Here is a 20,523-nt window from a genome sequence, read left to right on the forward strand (position 1 = left end):
GCGTAGGGCGTCCCGGTCCAGAAAAGGCCGCAACTGGTGAATCAGGCGTACCTGATAAAACGCCCCCCTGGTCACGGCCGACAACTGGTCATCCAGCGTCAGCCGCGAATCCAGGAGGACGCCCAAGTTGCGTACCCTCTCCGAGGGGGCCAAAGTTTCGCCCCCTATAGTCAGCGATGGACTCAGCTGACTATGCCGAAACGCCGGTAACCACAGCCACTCGGTCTTGGACGGGTTGAGCCTGAGTCTGTTCCTCCCCATCCAGACTCTCATGGCCTCCAGACACCAGGTCATCACGTCAAGGGCATCGTTGACAGCATCACCTGCACATTCCAGAATTTATAGTTTGGTTTCATCTGCATACTGATCAACCCCAAATTTACAGATGACCTCACCCAGATGGTTCATGTTGTAGATCTTAAACAAGAGGTGTTGGAGCATCAGACCCCAAGGTGCCCACAAGTAGAGGGTTGTGAGTGTGATCTCTCTCCTCCTAACAATACTGGTTGGGATTGGCCTCTGAGGAAAGAGGCAAACATGGAAGTACAATGCTCCTACCTCAAACCTCCTCAGTTGGTCATAAAGGATGCCAAGGATTGACAAACTGAAAATCACTGAAAGATCAAGAAGCGCCTCCATCCTGGTTTTGCCAAATGCCATCAATAAATGCAACCAATGCTGTCTCTGTAGTATATCCTGGCTTCAAATCCAATGGGAATGACCACATAATCTGCTTACTCCAAAATTCTCTGCAACATCTGTCCAGCCACCTCCTCAACAATGTTTCCCATAAAAGGAAAGTTGGAAATTGGTTAAATCTCCAGAATGAAGAGGTCCAGGAAGTTCTTGAGAAGGGGCACACCATGACCTCCTTCAAAGCCACAAGGACAATCCACACACACATACACACAGATCACCTCCTGGGCCATTTTCACAACCCAGAAAGAGCCTGGATCTAAATGGCATGTGACCAAACTTTAGAAGGCCACATAATTACTATCCCTGGACACTGACTATGGAAGGCACTAGAATTAGTACTATGATACTAAGGAGATATACAAGAAGGTACGTCAGAAGGAAATGGGTGAGCAACCTTTCTCAACCAGTGAATTCTAGAATTACTGGACTTCAGTTCCAATGATTCCCAGCCATGCTGGCCACGGATGATGGGAATTGAGTTCCATCAGGCTGGGGAAGGCTTTAGCCTTTGCTTTCAAATTTGTTTTCACCTCCTACTTCTCATTGTAGTCTTTCTTTGATAGTGCCTGGCAGTAATTGGGGGCCAGCAATTTTCTGCTGGTAGCTATTTTTTTTATTATTATTCCTGGACCTCTTTTTCTTCTCTTCTTGGCCTGATGTGTTAAGCCGATTTGGATAGGTGGGAGCGGGTGTAATTATAGCCCACATCTGGAGCCCTTTTGAGAAGGTATGAATTTGTCAACAAGAAATGTGACATATTTAATCAATTATTCCAATAATTATCTCCAGCCTTCTGTGTCCATTATGACATGTAAGAGTAGTTCAAAAGGAATTTTAAAACTTTTATTTTACAGTGGACTCTATTAAAGGGATGGGGAGTACCAGAAAAGAAAAAATGAGAAACAAACTGAAATTTTTATTTTGTTAATATGGAGCTTTGAACCCCACTGCTATTTTTATTCCTCTATTGCTAATCAAAACCACCAAATATACCCTTTTATTTATACTGCTGTCAGTTATCATTATCAGACTTCATTTTAATAATAAATTAAGGCAGTATTATTATTATTCCCATTTTATAGTTGGGAATAAAGAGGCTGAGATAGATGGCTTACCTAAGACTATCATGGGTGTTCATGCTGAAGAAAGAATGTGTTCTGTATCCCGACTCGCAAACCTTGTGATCACAACTTAGCATCAATCCTGATGGGGTTTTCTGCTGGAGCCTTTATTTTTCCATAGACTGACATATTCTCACATCTCGCTTCATCTGCTAAACTTGCCCACTTTCTTCAAGGATCCATATTTAATGTAGATCAAAGTTTTTAGCTGTGGGAAAAATAATCATAAATTGTACATTTGGGGACTGGACATTATGTTGTATTTTTTACAATTGCTGTATTGTCTATCCCTTCTGGAATGTGTTGATGCAAATAATTTAAAACCTTAGTGGATAAGTATGAAAGGAGGTGGGGGCATCAGCTAGTTTGCAGCTTGAAATACAAAAGATTCAATTTCACCTCAAATGCTGGCTCTGGGGTGTTAATTTATATTTACAAGTAGGAGGTACTTGGAACAGCAATACAGTTCCCTGGCAAAATTATAAATGGAAGTGACCTGGGAGCAAAATGTCTATTTGTGCTCCAAATGGAGATTAAACATATCAAAGAAACTAGAAGTATGGTGAGGATATGTGAAGAAAAACTGAACCCGTTTTTCGAAGAATTCATTTACTTGTCTCTAGGTACTTGGCATATTTTCCACTAACATAGGACGGTACTACAGGTAGTCATCAACTTACAACCATTCATTCAGCAAGAGTTTGAAGTTACAACAGCACTGAAAAAAATGACTTATGACCATTCTTTGTACTTACTGCATGGGCCATGGTCAGATAATCAAAATTTGGGTGCACGGAAACCAATATTTATTTATGACTGTTGCAGCATCCTGGGGTTATATGATCACCATCTGCAACCCTCCCAGTTGTCTTCTGACAAACAAAGTCAATGGGAGAAGCTGGTTTTGCTTAACAACTTGTAATTCACTTAACAACCAGGGCAAAAGAGTTGTTAACTTGGGCACAACTCACTTAGCAACAAAAAACTCTGATCTTGATTGTAACCGTGAGTCAAGAATTACCTGTAACAGAAATCAAATAAGGATAGGATAGTCACATTAGGGTGGTGTGATGCTCAGTAGCTAAGATGCTGGGCTTGTCAACTGGAAAGCCACCAGCCTGAGTTTGAGACCCAAGTGCTACGCCACAGGATGTTCTTGCATTACTCACATCAGCTCCTGCCAACCTAGCAAATGTGAAAACATGCAAATGTGAGTAGATAAATCAGTGGTTCTCAACCTGTGGGTCGGGACCCCATTTGGGGTCGATCGACCATTTCATGGGGGTCGCCAAGCAAGGCTGTCCGCCATTTTTTTTGTCAGCCATTTTTTTTGCCCGCCATTTTTTTTGTCAGCCATTTTTTCCCCTTTTCTGGCGGGTGCCTTACCTCCCTTGGGCTGGGCCAGCTGGTGGTCGGCCTGCTCCGTCTCTGCCGCTTGCCAGCTACGCCTCGGCCGGCTCAGGGGGCGGAACCACGCATGTGCGGTGCTCCCGGGCAGGGAAAGTCCTCGACTTACGACCGGTTGGGTAGTCCTCAACTTACGACCGGTTGGGTAGTCCTTGACTTACGACTGGTTTAGCCCTCGACTTACAACCAGTTTAGTCCTCGACTTACGACCGGTTGGGGTCGCGGCATTAAAAAGGTTGAGAACCACTGAGATAAATAGATATCACATCGGTGGGAAGATTATTGCATTCTATATTTTCATGCTGGCCACATGATGCCAGAAGTGTCTCTCAGATAACGCAGGCTCCCTTGGCTGAGAATTGGACATGAGCACCGTCCCCTTGAGTTGGTCATGACTGGCCAGGGGAAACTTTAAACCTTTGTGTCTATGGAGATTCTCAGTCATCCAGGTAATAGTGGTCCTGGATGCATCTCTGGGACTTTAAACGTTTAATCACATTAGATAATTCAAGAAAATTAGCCAAACAACTGACGGCAAGTTAAGCAGTTGAACTACATATCAGGGAATTTATCAGGAAACAACTGGAAATCTTTAAACTATATTTATGAATGCACTTTATATATTCTTCAGAGATAGAAACTGACATCTACTTATAACTGGATATTGGAAGTAACTTTATTGTATCTTTTTTCTTTCTTTTCTATTTTTCTTTAACTTTTTTTCTTTTCTTGTATATTCTGCATTCTCTTTGATTTCTGACTTTTTCTTTTTCCTTCCTTACTTTAAAATAGTTTGGATTAGTTTTTATCTTCACTTTTAATTTAAAAAAATATAAAAAAATAATTTCTCATCCCTATGTGTGGTATACTGTATGTCTTCCTCAGTCTCAGATTCTCTATTGGAGAATCTACTGGGAATTTGAACATATCTTTGCTGTTTCTAGCACTGCAGTTTTCTGGACACAGACTTCTGATGTTGTTCCTGGTAGCTGTTGGAGTCAGTCTTCCAACTTACCAGTTACAACCCTGAGTGCTCTTACCACTACTGGTACTATTTTAGCTTTTACTTTCCACATCCTCTCTTGTTCCTCTTTCAGGCTCTGGTACTTTTCAGTTTCTCATATACTTTCTTTCTGAGGTTGTTGTCACTTAGCACTACTACATCTATCACCACAGTTGTCTACTGGTTCTTGTCAACTACTACAATGTCTATTGATTGCCCAGTACCAGCCTGTCCATCTGGATCTGAAAGTACCACAGGATCGTAGCCCTGTTATTTCCCCATAAACGTCTATGTGCTTGGGAAGTTCTAGTCTACATGATACAGATGTTTCTGTACACAGTGCTGCTACTTGATTGTGTTGTTCAGTGTAAGCTGTTCTTGCATGTATCTTACATCCTGCCATTATGTGTTGGACTGTCTTTGCTGCCTCTCTGCAGAATCTATACCTTAATTACCTGTTGGTTCCTTAAATGTATAAAAGACCATTTAATCACTGTGATTCCTGTAATTTCAGTAGAAACCCATTCCCAGAATTCTCCAACCACCATGAGTTTCACATATCTTAAAGTTGCCAAGTTGAAAAATACTGCCTTAAACTGTTTGTAAAATAACTTAAAGTGAGGAATTCCACAGGTTAGGTGCCAAGAACTCTATTTCTGTTGATGTCCCTAATTGCGCCTCTGCCACAGCTAGGATGGAATGGAGTAGAGTAGAGTAGAGTAGAGTAAAGTCGGGTAGGGCAGGGCAGGGCAGGGCAGGGCAGGGCAGGGCAGGGCAGGATAGGGAAGGGAAGGGTAGAATAAAATAGAATTCTTTATTGGCCAAGTGTGATTGGACACACAAGGAATTTGTCTCCAGTGCAGAAGATCATGGTCAAAAGGGATTTTCCGTTGGTGAATAATATAGTAGGAGTCTACTTCTAAAGTAGCCTAAAGTTTGTCACCAACATTGAGTTTGCCCAGAAAGTGATCTCCACTTCAGCCTTACAGGCCTGATATGGTTCTTCTTGCAAGCAGCAATTGCTGCATTCTAGACTACTTGCAATTTCCAGATTCCACAAAGGTTCCATGAATTGAATACATGACAATATCCCATCACAAAGCATATGCCATCGTGGCTTATATTTCTGAACCTCCGCAGGTAGTGGGCAGCTAAAAGTGGGCAAAAGCACTCCTGCTTGTAACTATCCTTTGAACCTCCCAATGGAAAATTGTATCCAGCTGCATTTCAGAGTGCAGGTCTGATTCTTCATTGGGAGTCCTATCCCATCCTAAACTGGCTATATTGTTGAGAAATGCTGCTTTAAATAGGAGAACCACATCTGAAATTTTCTTGCAAGATGAAAACTTTCTTGTAATCACATGCTTCTGCCAGAGATATCCAGAAGGAATAAATGTCTTTTGAAATATTTTGCCAGTGGGCATAATGGGAGTTCAAAATATCTGAAAGGCACCAAATTTCCTATTCTTACTGCAATGAAAAATGATGTTCTTAAGCCATTGCCCATGACTTGTGGGCATTAAAGCAAATTGGGGAAAAAATGCAGGTGCTATTCAAGTAAATACTGTCAGAACCTTGCTTCAACCACCGTGTGAAATTATTCAGCAGCTAAAGTTACTCAGCTGCTGCAAAACAGATGCATTTCGTGCAGGATGGAGCAGGGCAGGTCTCTTTCTCCATAGAAAAACAAATATATGAGAAAGGCTTTTGAAAATGAGTAGAGTCTCTGCCCCTTATTATCCTGGGCACCCCTGATTTCTGGCTTGCAAGTGGAACTGAATTTGATTACTGGCTGGTCCCAGGTTGCCATCTCTGTCCTGCATACCCACACATAATCCATACATAGCCCCCATAACTATTGCTCCCAGTCCCAAATTAAGGGGAGACATTTTCCTCTTCCCAGGACTCATTAAAAAAAAGAAATTCAGTTAGAGATAAACCCTTTTCCTTTTTTTTCCCAACTGTGAGAGGGAGTATTTCTTAGCCCTGCAGAAGGGAAAAGAACTAATTTCCAATCTGTTTACAGATTGGAAAGACTCACTTTCTTCCTTTGCAGGTCTTGTGCAAGAGACAAAATGTGAGGCCTGGGATAGGGAAGAGAGATACAATCACATATGAACAGGCAAGACTGTGATGAAGTTATCTATGTGTTCACACACACAGCCTCACACGTTAAAGTATTGACAGGTCATTGCAAGGCCACTTCTTGGCCTTCTTATGAGTCTTTCATTTGAACTTCATTTGGTTTGGATATCTTTTAAGGAGAACTGTTCTGTGTTAATATGCTTGAGCTTTGAACCCTATGTCATAATTTCAAAATATGCATGAAGCTTGCTATTGCTTTCACATCAAGTAATTGCTTTTGATGGACACATATTTGAGGTTTGAGGATGGGGACTTTGGTGCCAACAGGCATGGGTTGCTCAGCAGATGGAGGATCTCAGAATTTTCTCTTGAAGCAATGCCCTATTGCCAATATCTTCTGGATATGTCAAAAGAGACAATTTTGTGGGAAGAATTGTGCAAAATATTGAAAGCATGGCAGAAAAAGATGAGCCTAGATCTGACAGCATTCCCAGTCCTCATTTGTGAAAGCCTATCTTGGTTAATGTCAGAAAATTGCTTTGTTGCCCAGGTTTCCAAAGAGTGGCCGATAGACAAGGGAAATAATAAAGTTATTTCCACAGCAGACCTACTGTAGGCTGTGCTAAGGGGGAGGCTTCAGGAGTCAACACAAATCATATTTAGGTTATACTTCTGGAAAATAAAAAAGCTGCTGGAATGGTTTCATTTCCCTACTTTTTTAGTTGAGGATAAGCAAGGCAGGCAGCACTCCTAAACCTGAGTGGCACACAGTTTTGTGCAGCTAGACAAACAGTGAAGTATCCTTGGAAAGCAAACTCACTCCATGAGAATCCCAGTTTCTTTAACTTTTGTGAAGTCTAAGCATTATTTAAAGAATCAATTGACTCACTGCTCAGGACACATCAACTTTTCCTCCTTATGGGCATAGAGTAGAGAAGCATGTTTATTTTATTAGCAAAGTTGCATTTTCCTTCTTTTGCTTGGATAGCTGAAAACAAATCTAATGTATAATATTTTAAATACAAAATAACACATCAACCATTCTTATGTTCTCTGACTTATACATCAAATCTTTATTGCTACTGAAAAGATACTGTATTCACATACCAGATTCCCTTGATTTACTTAACTATGAATTACTGAATGCCAAACTATGAACTAATACACTGGTTTAGTTTGTACAACACATAAGCCATGACCTATCCAATTAGATTTGAGGTCACCAAGTTGCAGGACCCCAGCCATGGATTAAACATGGAATATGGAGTGGATTATACGTATTAAAAAGCATATGCAAAACTGGTTCTCTCTCTCTCTTTCTCCCTCCCTCCCTCCCTCCCTCCCTCTCTCTCTCTCTCTCTCTCTCTCTCTCTCTTTGTGTAAACATGTGTGAAGGGGGAAGGGGAGTTGGAATTGTGATGGAGTGCATTTAAACATGCACAGAAAGCTGTATTCTCATTATAGCTTCAGCTGGAAAGCTTTTATCTCCAGCTATCATCTTCTCCAATGGAGGTTACTGAAGGAAAAATAGCAACAGTTTATCCATTCAGTTCTACCATCTCAAGAATTTCTAACTGTTGACTTGACTTACTAATAAACATCCCAATTCTAGAACTTTTCTTTTGATTCTTATCTTTTAAATGGTCATTCTGAGCACAAGAGCTTCCCAATTTCTCTTCCTTGTAAGTGGCAAAGGTTGTAGAATGGGGATCTACATTTAATAATTTAAAATATAATTACTCACTTAGGGTGCTGCTTTTGGATCACCAGAAAGGCAGGAAATACATCAACCCAAAAGAAGTGAAAGGAACAGGCAGATTTGAGTAAAATTTGCACAAATTGTTATCTACAGATGCCAATTTAGACAAAAGTATCACTTGGAAAGATTTTGCTTAACAAGAAAGATAGAAACAGATGACATATGCCCATTCACTTTACAACTTTTCAGCTATCAAAAAGAAAAGTCAAGAATCATTCTACATTCTCTCTCTCTCTCTCTCTCTCTTTTAGGGTTTTTACCTTCAGGATTACTTTTGAATTGCATTTGCAGAACATAAATTTGTATTTGGCTAGGTTTCTTCTGTGGTTTAATGTATTAGGCCACCTGGGACGCTACAATTAATATATGAATTAATGTTTTGCATAAAATCAGAAAACTATCCTCATGGTGCCTAGAAAACAACTTGCACCTGAATATCGGCAAGACAAAGGAGATGGTGTTAGACTTCCGGAAAAAAAGAGAGGAACCCGCCCCACTTTACATCGGGGGCGTGGGCGTGTGGAGAGAGTTTCCTCCTTTAAATTCCTGGGAGTCTACCTCAGCGAAGACCTCACCTGGAAAATCAATACAACCCAGGTGGCCAGAAAGGCCCAACAGAGACTCCACTTCCTTAGAGTCTTGAGAAAGAACAAAGTGGAACAACAACTGATGACCTTCTTTTACTAGTCCACTATAGAAAGCGTCCTCTCACATTGCATTATGGTGTGGTATGGTGGCTTGACAGCCATGGATAGAAAGACACTACAGAGGGTGATGAGCACAGCACAAAACATCATGGGCTGTCCCCTGATACCACTAGACGCCATCGCTAGGGCCCACTGCCTTAGAAGAGTGAGGAAAATCCTCAGGGACGACTCACGCCCTGGTCAGCACTTCTTTACTCTCCTACCATCAGGTAGGAGATATAGAACCATAGCCAGCCGCACCAACAGGCTGAAGAACAGTTTCTACCCATGGGCTGTCAGACTCTTGAACGGGAAATAATTCCTTGTATGATAGACTTGCGGGGCTGGTGTGCTGGGTAATAAGTTCACATGGTGTAATAAGAGGGTGGGTTTGTTGTCACTTTGAGTTGTGGGGGGGAGTGCACGAAGGGAGGCTTAGCCAATCTCATTGTACACATGTTGTACTTTGACAATAAAGGTTGATTTGATTTGAATTAATTTAAGATTCAGGTTCATCATGTAGTTTGACTGTAACCTTAATAAAAAGCTAGCCTTTAAAAAAATATATAAGCAGACAAATATTTAAACCAAAGTTGGATTCATGGGTAGCCCTTCCAATACAACAAGGAAACAACATCTTTTTAGATTGAGAACTAAAATCGCACCCTATTATATTGCAATTGACAGTGTGTGTTTCAGCAACTTGTAAGTCCATAAAATGGAGCTGGGGTTCTGTCGATGGTCCATGGTTGTCCACATTGAACTAAAGAACTGGAGATCCATGGCATTATCTCCAGGCAATCAGAAAGAGTCTGACTTTTTCTTTAGCAGTGATGATAAATGAATCCCCTTGTGATGAGACAAGTGAAGTAGTGCCAAGCTCATCTAAGATTGGGTTGTAACATCAAATTTACCTAGGTGTAAATCAGTCTACAAGCTTTCCTCAGTCTATGGAACATGATCCAAAATAAAACATGGTATATGGAAAACTAAGCCCGTTCCCACAATGAGGAATTTCCAGTTGTGGTCACCCAATCAGATAGAATAATACAGCCAGTGGAGAAAGGAGAGTTTCCCTGATGACCTGAAGTCCAGATTTACACATTGCCTGAAATTGCCAAGAAAGATTGAAGTATCTTCTCCGTTAGACTGTTTCTGTCCTCTAAAGTGGAGCTTCTACCCACCCAGGGTCTCATCTACTGCCTCCAATCTCAGCTTAGTTCTCAGCAGTACACATTTTCAAAGTGGTAATTAAGCAGAACTGTTTTCTGTGTGGTATATTTACATATCTAGAGCTTTTTTTTAATTTTTAAAAGAAGTCACGAAAGAAAGGGGAGAAAAAAAAAGAATAAAACAAATAAGTGATGGTAGATGTATAATTAAAGGGCTATTAAGAGGCGCCTCACAGTCTCTTTGCAAGCAAGGCAGACATGCTGCGGGCAGATTTTTGTTCTGCTGTTTACCACCCGCCCTTCTCTACAGCCACAAGGTGGTCCTTCAAGGGAAGGCTGGGCCAGGAGGATGAAGGACACTGATATATAACAGGTGGATTCAGCCTTGAGAGAAGTCCGGCATCTGGCTCAGGGGGACAATAAGTTTTCAGAAGGCACAGTTCCATCTATCAGCCTCACCTTGAGTTGCCATTTTTCTTTAATCCTTCCTCTAGTAAATGGTCCTTATTCTCACCTGCTTATCTATTGAATGGAATTTGTTAGATAACCATATCTTGAGTTTTTCTGCCCCATGATGACAGTCAAGGAGAAAGCACAATAGCACCATTTTCCAGCCTAGTGCTTTCAGAATTGTTAGACCAGCTCCTATTAACAGTGAAGCTAGGGATGATGGGAGATCAACACATCTGGAAGGCACTAAATTGGAATAGAGTGCCCCAGAATGCATGCATATCTCTGTCCCCAGTGGGTTTTAATTTATAGTGAAGATAGTATGTATCATCCACCATTCATGACTGATTTCTTGTGTTACCCCACTCCCCCTACACACACACACAGAGCAAGAGTTTTACAGGTGTTAATTCAACTGCCCCACCAAACAGCTCCTCGGAAAGCACCCTCATTCAGATTCTGAGCTGGTTCAAATTCCAAGCTCAGCACAGCAAGAGTCACTGGGTAACCACATCCAATGGGTACACACGAAGTCCAAGAAAGTAATCCATGAGTCAAACAGGTCAGGATACACAACACGAGCACACAAGGCGTGAAATTGGGCATGTTGCTCCAGCAAGATTGAGTCCTCAGGGCAGAATTAAGTAGGTGATGCCAGTGCAGCCCTTCACAAGAGGCAAGGTTGCCTCCTCACAAGTAGTCTAGCTGGCCGGCATTGTGTCTGTCTCTTCTTTGCCCTACTCTTCCCTCTGCCCTTGGATCAGGAGGAGGTATGGGCTCCTCCTCATTGCTAATGGGTGGCAGCTGCTCTTGATCCTCACCTGGAGCCTTCTGATCAACTTGCTGCAGCTGTGACTTGCCTCACTTAGACCCAGCCTGTTGCTCATCCGATTGACCTAGCGGAGGCTGCTCTGTCAGGCTAGCACTCTCCGAGCCCTGATCTGGGCCATCGCTCAGCTCTGCACTTTCCTCTGCCAACTCAAACTCCTCCCCCTGCACCAAACTCACATCTGGAGAGGGTTCTGGGGACAGATCCATAACACTATCCTTCTCCAGCAGGACCTGTCCCATCCAGGTCCCTGCAGACCAGGCTTCTGTAGGTACCGTGATGGAAAAACTGAACCAACCAGGGGGCTATGAACTAATTAGGTTTCCTCCCTTGACATGTCCTCGGGGCTATAGCCCTTCCAGTCTATCAAGTATTGGAGGCACCCCTGGCAGATTTGAGAATCCATGATGTATGCCACTTCATATTTCAGTTTCCCTTGCACTAATATCAGCTCCAGCAGGGGTTTCAATGCCCAATGAGTGCTGGCAGGCATGACGGGCAAGAACAGGAATACCTGGGGGATGCACATTCAGGCAGGGTCAGACAATATGCCGCCGGATAGATGACAGCTTCCAGCAAGAATGGGCCTATGAAGCAGTGTCTTGTTTGCATGTCACATCATGCAGACATGCTGGGTAAAGAGCCAGATGTGATCTCCAACCATTAAGGGAGGCACACCTCATTGGTGCTGATCTGTGAACTTTTCATAGTCCTCCTTGGCCTGCTCCAACTGTTCCTGTAACCCTTGGTGCGAGACAGTGAGTTCTTGTAGGAAGTCCATGGTGGTAGGCACTGGTTAGACTGCAGAGGCCAAAGGAAACAAATGTGGATAAACCCATAGGTTGCCAAGAATGGGGACATTCAGGTCGAAGCATGCTGAGCATTGTTATATGCGAATTCTGCAGCACCAGTAGATTTGCCCAATTATCCTGCTGAAAATTCACAAAGGATCACAAATACTGCTCCAGCATAGCATTCACATGTTCTGTGCAACACTCATCCTTGTATGATGCAAGGATGAGAGGCACACCTGCACCTATAGTGTCCCAAGAGTGCGCACCAAAACTGTGAATTGTGAATTGGATACTTCTGATACGTCTGGTACAATGCACTCCGGGAGCCTATGCAGCCAGAAGATATGGCACACAAATAGCTGCACTGTCTCCTGTGGGTGGGCACATGCATGGCACAAAATGGGCATGTCCTCCATCACCAACAAGGTCATGGTCCCCCACAACTTCTGAAGGTCAGTGATGAAATCCATGCACATATTTCCCCAAGGCCTTTCTGGCATGGGTAATGGCTGCAACAGTCCCGTTGGGGTCCTGGCTCATTCTTTGCTTCCCAGCACTCTAGGCATGAGGTCACATAGGACTCCACATTGTAACAGATCCACAGACACCATAACACTCACCCCACTAGATGCAAAGTCTTGAACAGGCCAAAGTGCCCTGCGGCAGGGCTGTCATGCCACTGGCAGGCTACGGGAGGGCCTCTCTGGTACATAAATCCTTCCCCAGAACCTCAGTAAGTCCTCCCAGTGCAACTAAAGACCTGACACAGACTTTTCAATCAGAATCACTGACCAGAGGGGCACCTTGTCCTCAGCCTGGGTGTATTCTGCTTTGTACAACAAGGCACTGGCCTCTGGTTTTGGCCCCCTGGGCTGTAGGTTACTTGGAAATTGAAGCAGACAAAAAAGACAGACCATAGGATCTGCCACTGGTTGAGCTTCCTGACCATTTTCAGGTTTTCCAGGTTCCAATAATCTGTCTACTCTTTGTTCTGATGTCAAGCCCCTTCTAGATGGTACCACCACATTTTGAAAGCCACCTTAACTGCCAGCAGTTCATTATCCCAGATGATATAATTATGCTTGGCAGGGTTGAGCTTGCATGAGTAATTAGTGCACAGGAAGAGTTGCTTTGAGTTCAAGGGGGCTTGCAGCAACACTGCTCCAACCGTGACATCCAATGTGCTTGTCTCCACTACCACCAATAGCCATGACCAGAGTTGGGTGGTGAAGGATGGGGTCTGTAGCAAAGGCCTTCTTCAGGACCTTGAAATTGTGCTGCTTAGCCAACCCCCATGTGAACCACATGCCTTTCTGAAACAACCGAGTCAAGAGGGCAGTGATCATGGAGAACTAGAGAATAAATGTCCAGTAATAATTGGCAAACCCCAGAAGTCTCTGAACATCTTTACTCTGCAGAGGGGTTGCCAATGATTGCAGGACCTCAGTCTTCTCCTGATCCATGGCAATACTCTTGGGTGAGATTCAGTGTCCCAAAAAGTCAATGGTAGTTTGAGCAAACTGGCATTTTTTGTGCTTCATGAAAAGATGGTTCTCTCGCACGCACTGTAGCACCATTTGCACATGGGACAAGTGTTCCTAAACTGATGAATACACCAGCATGTCATTTAGGTATATCATCACAACGGTGTCCAAGAGATCCCAGAACATGTCATGCATAAGGTGTATTAACATAGTGGGGGCATTGGTGAGCCCGAATGGCATCACTATGTATTTGAAATGTCTGTACTGGGTGCAGAAAGCCATCGGCCACTTGTTGCCTTCATGGATTCTCACCAAGTTGTAGCCCCCCCAGGTCTAATTTCGTGAAGAGCCGGGCCCACCTTAACCACTTCAGGAATTCCAGAATGAGGGGAGCGGGTACCAGTTCTTAACAGTTATGGTGCTGAGCTTGCAATAGTTGCAGCATAGCTTTAGTTCCCATGACTTCTTCTTGACAACAAGAACCAGAGTCACCAAATGTCAATGGGGGAGAGTCTGTTCTCCATCTTCATGCCTGCCTCTGCTGCAGCTGCCCATTGATCTGCAAACAGAGGTGCATGAGGGCCTGCAAAGTGTTAAAGCGGTCCATTTGGGCCAACTCATCCAGGAGTTCCGATGACAGGCCCTCCTGGAATTGGTCAGTGAGGACCTCCTCATTCCAGTGCAGATCCTGACTTATCAAGCAAATTCCGCAAACTCAGCCAACAATATTGGGCATTTCCGTTGAGTGTGTGCAGGAATGGCTGCTTACATTTGGGCCAACTTGGAGGAGAGCAGGGCCACTTGTGGGCCAACTGCACATTGTCTGCTAGAAGTTATTCCATGCTCCCATATGGCCAGCAGCACTGAAGTATGTGTGAATGTAGTGGCTGGAGCATGCTGTGCTGCCTTGTTCATACACACGTACACATACACACACACACACACACACACAGAGCAAGAGTTCTACAAGTGTTTATTCAAACATCCTCATTGTGCAGTTCAGATTCCGAGCTCAGCACGGCAAAAGTTCACTGGGTAATCGAATCCAAGGAGCACACATAAAGTCCAGGAAAACAGTCCATGAATCAAATAGGTCAGGATACATGATACAAGCACACAAGGCACGAAACTGGGCATGTTTCACCAGCAATGCTCAAGTCCTTGGGGTGGGATTAAGTAGGTGATGCTGGTGTCTCCTTGCAAATAGACTAATTGATCAGTTTTGTGCCTGTCTCCTCTCTGCCCTGTATGTCCTTGGATCATAAGGAGGTATGGACTCCACCTCCTCCTCATTGCTAGAGGGTGGCATCTGCTCTCTGGCCTTGACTGGAGCCTCCTGGCCAACTTGCTGCAGCTGGGGCTCACCTTGCTCAGCCTCAGCCTGTTGCTTCCCTGATCGGCCCAGCTGAGGCTACTCCATCAATTTATCCTCCAAGCCCCAATCTGGGCCATTGCTCAGCTCTGCACTTTCCTCTGTCGACTCAAACACTCCTCTTCCTCCGAATTTGTGTTTGGAGAGAGGTCCAGGGGTAGATCCGTGACATTTTTGTGGATTCAACTTCATTTCCAAGAAGAGTTCACAGGCATCATTAAAAGCCAACTTTGGCAGTGCAAAGTCTCTGCCTAGAAATTATATTCAATAGAGCAAATTTAGATAGATCTAGTCCTGATACTATCGCCTGGGGTGCTCACATGCAGTCATTTTTTTCTACTAATGTTGCCATCATTCTAGGTTTTATAAACAAGTTACAAAGACAGCCAGATTGTAGCAGCAGAAGAGAAGAATTTAATAATCCCCAGCAAGGTTGTGATATGTCTTTATTTTTGTATGCAATGCTTTAGAGTATTTCCAAAAGAAAAATGGGTAGAAAACAAAATCACCTGCCAGGTTCCCCCGTACACACACCCACACGTCAGGTTTTTCTATGGTGACCTGTTTTTCAAATCCATGTCTGTGGCAGCCATTGCTGGAAGTTTGACTGACAAGCAAAGGAGATTCAGTGGAACAAATGGCACAATTCTTTGCAACCAGAGAATGAAAAGGGGCCGAACACTCTTTTCTTTCTCCTATTTAAGGTGCCCCAACCTGGTCTCTTCAGGTATGCTGGGGTAATGTTTCAAACAACTGCAGCCTCCTGGTAGAAAGAACTGCTTAATTCCTGCCTTCTGCGTTGATACCAAGAACAATTCATAGATGGATTTGCTTTGCTAGGCCAGCAAGTAGGAATAACACACACACACACACACACACACCAGAGACAGGTCTGATTTCTGAGTGTCCATAACCAGCACTAAGTAATTTTAGATTGAGGAACTTCATATTGATCACTCTACTTGTTTTAAAGATAAAGGCAGATGTAATTAATTAATTAATCAAAACTCCAATTTTTCCTAAACTTTACAACTTCAAGATGTGTGAACCTCAATTCCCAGAATTCCATAACTTTTTTCTTTTTCTTTTTTGTCTCTGGCTACAACTGATCATTTGAGTACACTGTACGTAATTGCCTATTCCTATTCTTCTTTTCACTTTGCCTAATACTTGATGGTGTTTAAACTTTAAAGCTAATCCATTACTTCTCAAGTCCATTATTTCTCAAACAGTCCTTGCCATTAGGTAATTAATAATTTATTTTCATTCTATTGCTTCAGTTCAAGAAGGATGATAACAAGGCATAAAATATATTTTTGTTGACAGAGCCACAAATTCATAAGAATTATATCCAAATAAAACGTTGTCCCTTTTTTTAATAAAGAAAGCAAATTACCAAGACTGCATAAGCAGCTGTCCATGCACAATGAAGTCCACACCTCTCTGATGAATTGTCAGTGAATCAACATTGACACCCTCAGTCTCCTTCTTCTTGAGAGTCGGAAGAAATGCTTTCCTACATTCAAGAATACAGGATTTCCATCCAATATAATATATTCCATTGACATTAGTAGAATATTTGAAAAAGTACAGGTAGTCCTTTATTTAAACCATAATGGACCCGGAATTATGGTTGTAAACCATGGCGGTTATTAAATGGATCATCATATGACCACACCTGATTTTATGACCTGAAACTAGAAGTGAAAGTTTTGAGAGAAAAAATATGCCTAAAATAGTGGTCTCATGGAGGCAAATAGCCGTAAATGCTGCAAATAGCCATAAATGCAAGTCAGTTGCTAAGGGCCCAAAATGTGATCATATGACCAGTTGTAAATCAAGAACTATCTGTTTACCTACAGCTGGGCCCAGAGAAACTTGCCCTCTCATTGGCAGCTTCATAAATGGGAATCCCATTGCTAAGTAGTAGAAATCTGAAAGTTAAGAGCTAACAGAATACTGAAAAGCAGGGAAAGTGCTTAACTCTTTTTTAAAACGAACCATTAAAAAGTTCTTGTAAATTATAAATTAATTTTGTATCAGCCAGTCAATATCAAAAATCTAATTTACAACAAAAGAAAATATGGATTGGCCTGTGTTAATCAGAAACATCACTGCAATATAATAGGATTTAAGCACATCACTTCTTCTCCTTTTCAGTATTTTAAAACCTAAATTACCCTTGTCTTTTGTTTGGTGATTTCCTCAATGGTTAGTCCCTGGAATTCATTCTAGAGGTTTGTATTTCACAACTCTGGTTATGTTTCATTTCTAAAGCCAAACTGAAAGAAGGAGATCAAGAAGGCTTGCTTGAAAGAGTAGGAGTCAAAAAAAAAAACCCCAACCAAACCCATACCTCCCTTTTTTGAATCCTATTCTTGTGTTTTTTCCTTCTTTCTTGAAAGAAAGAGAGACAAGAAGTATGTGGAAATCCTTTGGAGGGAGCCTTCCCCTCCTCAGATGTATTGGACAATGATGTACACAAAAGACTCATCACTCATGTCAGAAAAACTGGATTTGAGGGCTGGGGGAGAATCTCTAGGTGGGTTTTTTAAAAATATAAAATGATTTTTCTTGTTTTTGAAACTGTGTAGTCTATTTGGGGTAAACCTTGCCAATCCTGTAAGGTTCACCTTTCATTTGTCAAAAAACTTTGCCCCCAGGTTTCAGAACTGTGGTACCAATATTCAGTAGCCTATATGGTGACACTACAACATCATGTGGGACCTATTAATGGAAGAATGACGATGTCTTCTTATGCCCTCCACAGAGCTTCTGTCATCTCTAGCCAGCATGGCCAATGGCCTGCACCAAGTTGGAGAAAGCTGAATTCTCTATTTTATTAATGACAGATTGAACATAAATCCTGTAAATTCTAATAAATAAGAGATAAAAGGATTCAGGGAATGTCATAATTAATATCATGTTTCCTAGTGTGGGTAATGAAATTTCTTCAAGAAACAAGCATGCTCAGAGAGAACCAAGGACCCCTCATGGTCATAATTCACAAAATTGTGGAAAGAAAAAATTATTTAAAAAAAACATTAAACATGTTTGTGGCAATGGAGCTGAGCATCCTGATTGACCAAGGAATGTTACTGCCTATTGGAATTGGGGTTGTGGGAAAACACATGGCTCATAGGTTAGCTGGAATGTGGAATAAAAGGAGCTCTATGTAGCTATTGTATATTATCCTGCAGATCTCATTTGTATGAAGGCCAAATAACATTATTAGCATCAGCACACATTTAAGATTATATTCAAAGGGTTGGCATGTTTGGGCTCACAAAGCATATCAGTGCTTTGGAGCCTCCTTTGAACTTCTCAATCAAATCAAAGTCCTTTATTAGAATGATCATATTTGAAATTGTACAAGTCTAGAATCAAGTGGCCAACCCAATATTTCAGCATTACATCTCTGCCATTAGAATACTGGGCAGTCACTTGGTGAAAAGATGAACACCTCTATTGGTAGACTACTCATTGTAGACTCTCTCTCCTACAATCTTACCTGTCCATTTTCATAACAACATTCTTGTTAACTCTGGTTCAGTGGCCACTGAATGGGGACTGGAATTCTTTAATCCATCTGTGACCTCCAGTGGAACTTTCACATGTCAGCCTATGCTGTAACCCAATACCTGCAGTCCCGTTTCAGGGAGGACATTTGCTCCAGTTCTTTCAAACCTCACGTCTCAGCCCCTCTTTCTTTGGAACATTAAAAAGCAAAGAGAAATGTTTCCTCTAAACTTCATTCTTTAAACTCCATTCTACTTCATTTCACTAAAACCCACAAAGATTCCATCCACCTGGATGCTTAACCTTTGTATTGTGTTTAGTTCTCCCTGTTTCAGTCTTGTTCCATGCTCAGCTTTGAAACCCGTAGGTGATACACATGTATCTGAGAAATACAAAATTACTTGGGACATAGTCACTGAGATGAACAATATCAACTTGCTAGCCATATATGCCATCTCATTTTATTGCAGACTATAGCTATTTCTCTCCAGTATTGCATTTCTGAGAGGCAACATCAAGTCTTTAAATTCTTGTGGTGTGAATTTCCACATAAGAAAACATAACCTAATAAAAGAGTTGCATTAAGTCCCCACTTCACTGAACATACCTCTTTTACTTTAAAAAAAAACCAACCCTGTCTGTCCTTGTGCCTCTATGACAGTCAATAAGATACTGGATGAAGAGAAGAAACTATCCATGTTTAAATCTTGAGTCAATAAACAAACTTATTTATCCTGAAGTAGCCTAACCTACAGAACCTCAAATGTTTGACAACAACACTAATAGAGATTTGTTATTGATCGAAGGGGCTAAATATTATATATTATATATGATCATAATTCTATTCTATTCTATTCTATTCTATTCTATTCCCTATTATTCATACTATTTAATGAGAGCTTATTCAGCAAAAATCACAGCATAGTATTAAAGATCAGCTATCCATGTCTCTATATTATTTGGTATTAAAAGGAATTTCAGGCAGCATTCTCACTGACACGTTCTGTACCCTCCAAATTGTCTTCAGGGACAGGCCAACAGCTGGTACGTTTTTGTAATCTAATCAAGTTACTGGGAGTAAATCATCACTATCAGAAAAAAATCTAAGTCAATTTGATAGGATAATTTGACCATAACATATCAAATATACAAATTCAAAAAGATCCACTTCATTCTATCCAGGGCTTTTTTTGTCATAGAATGCCCAGAACGGAGTTCCGGCACCTTTTTTGGATGGAACCTTGTAGGGTAGGCAAGGCGGGTTGTATGACGTGTGTGAGTTCCGGCACTTTTTTTTTTTTTTTACAAAAAAAGCACTGATTCTATCATTCCCAAAGCAAGTCATCTATCAGGACCACCAAGACAGTTTTGGTGCCACAACCCATCTGAAGCTTGACTGGAATGGGTTTAGATAATCCATACCCTCCAGGAATGCTGAAACCTGTCAGCTACCATCCTCTTGAGCACCTGGCCCTTAAAGCAATATTTGAAACAAGATGATGCTTCTCAAATATCTCTTTAGATATTTTTTTTTTCAAGATAGGGAAAAATTTCCTGATATAAGAAATTGTCTATCCATTGAATCCACCCTTTTAACACAAGGCAACTTGATTTTTCTACATCAGTGTCTAAGTCATAAGTAAATGCTTATCTCTCATTTTGGCATCTTTTGCACTTTTTTCAACAGTTGTAATCAGTTTAATATCTTTCCCCAACCCTCCAGCGTCTTGCCATCAGTTTTGCAGTAAACCTGCTGAAAGTTGCACATACCTGACTATACTGTAGGAGAAAAAAGAGACTTACGGAGTAACATAGTTGCAGGACTATAGCAAATCTTAGGGACAAGGTACAGTTCTTGAATACAGATTTAATCTTTGGTGAGGTTTTTTTTTCCAATTAATGGTATTAGGGAGCAGAAAATGGTAAAAAAAACTTTACTTCATTCTTAAGGATTATTGCTAGTCCAAAAGGAAAATATTGGATTGGGTGGATCATTTCACATAGTATATAGATGATCCTTACAGCCCTGTAAAAATAAGTTGACAGATTGAAATAATGCCTACAGGCAAGACTCGGCCACTATAGAAGAAGCATCTGTGGCCCTAACATATCCAAAAATAAGTAAAATCTGCTCAGAGTCACT

This window comes from Protobothrops mucrosquamatus, unplaced genomic scaffold, assembly GCF_001527695.2.
Source record: "Protobothrops mucrosquamatus isolate PMUCROS unplaced genomic scaffold, P.Mucros_1.0 scaffold10, whole genome shotgun sequence".
Lineage (NCBI taxonomy): Eukaryota > Metazoa > Chordata > Lepidosauria > Squamata > Viperidae > Protobothrops > Protobothrops mucrosquamatus.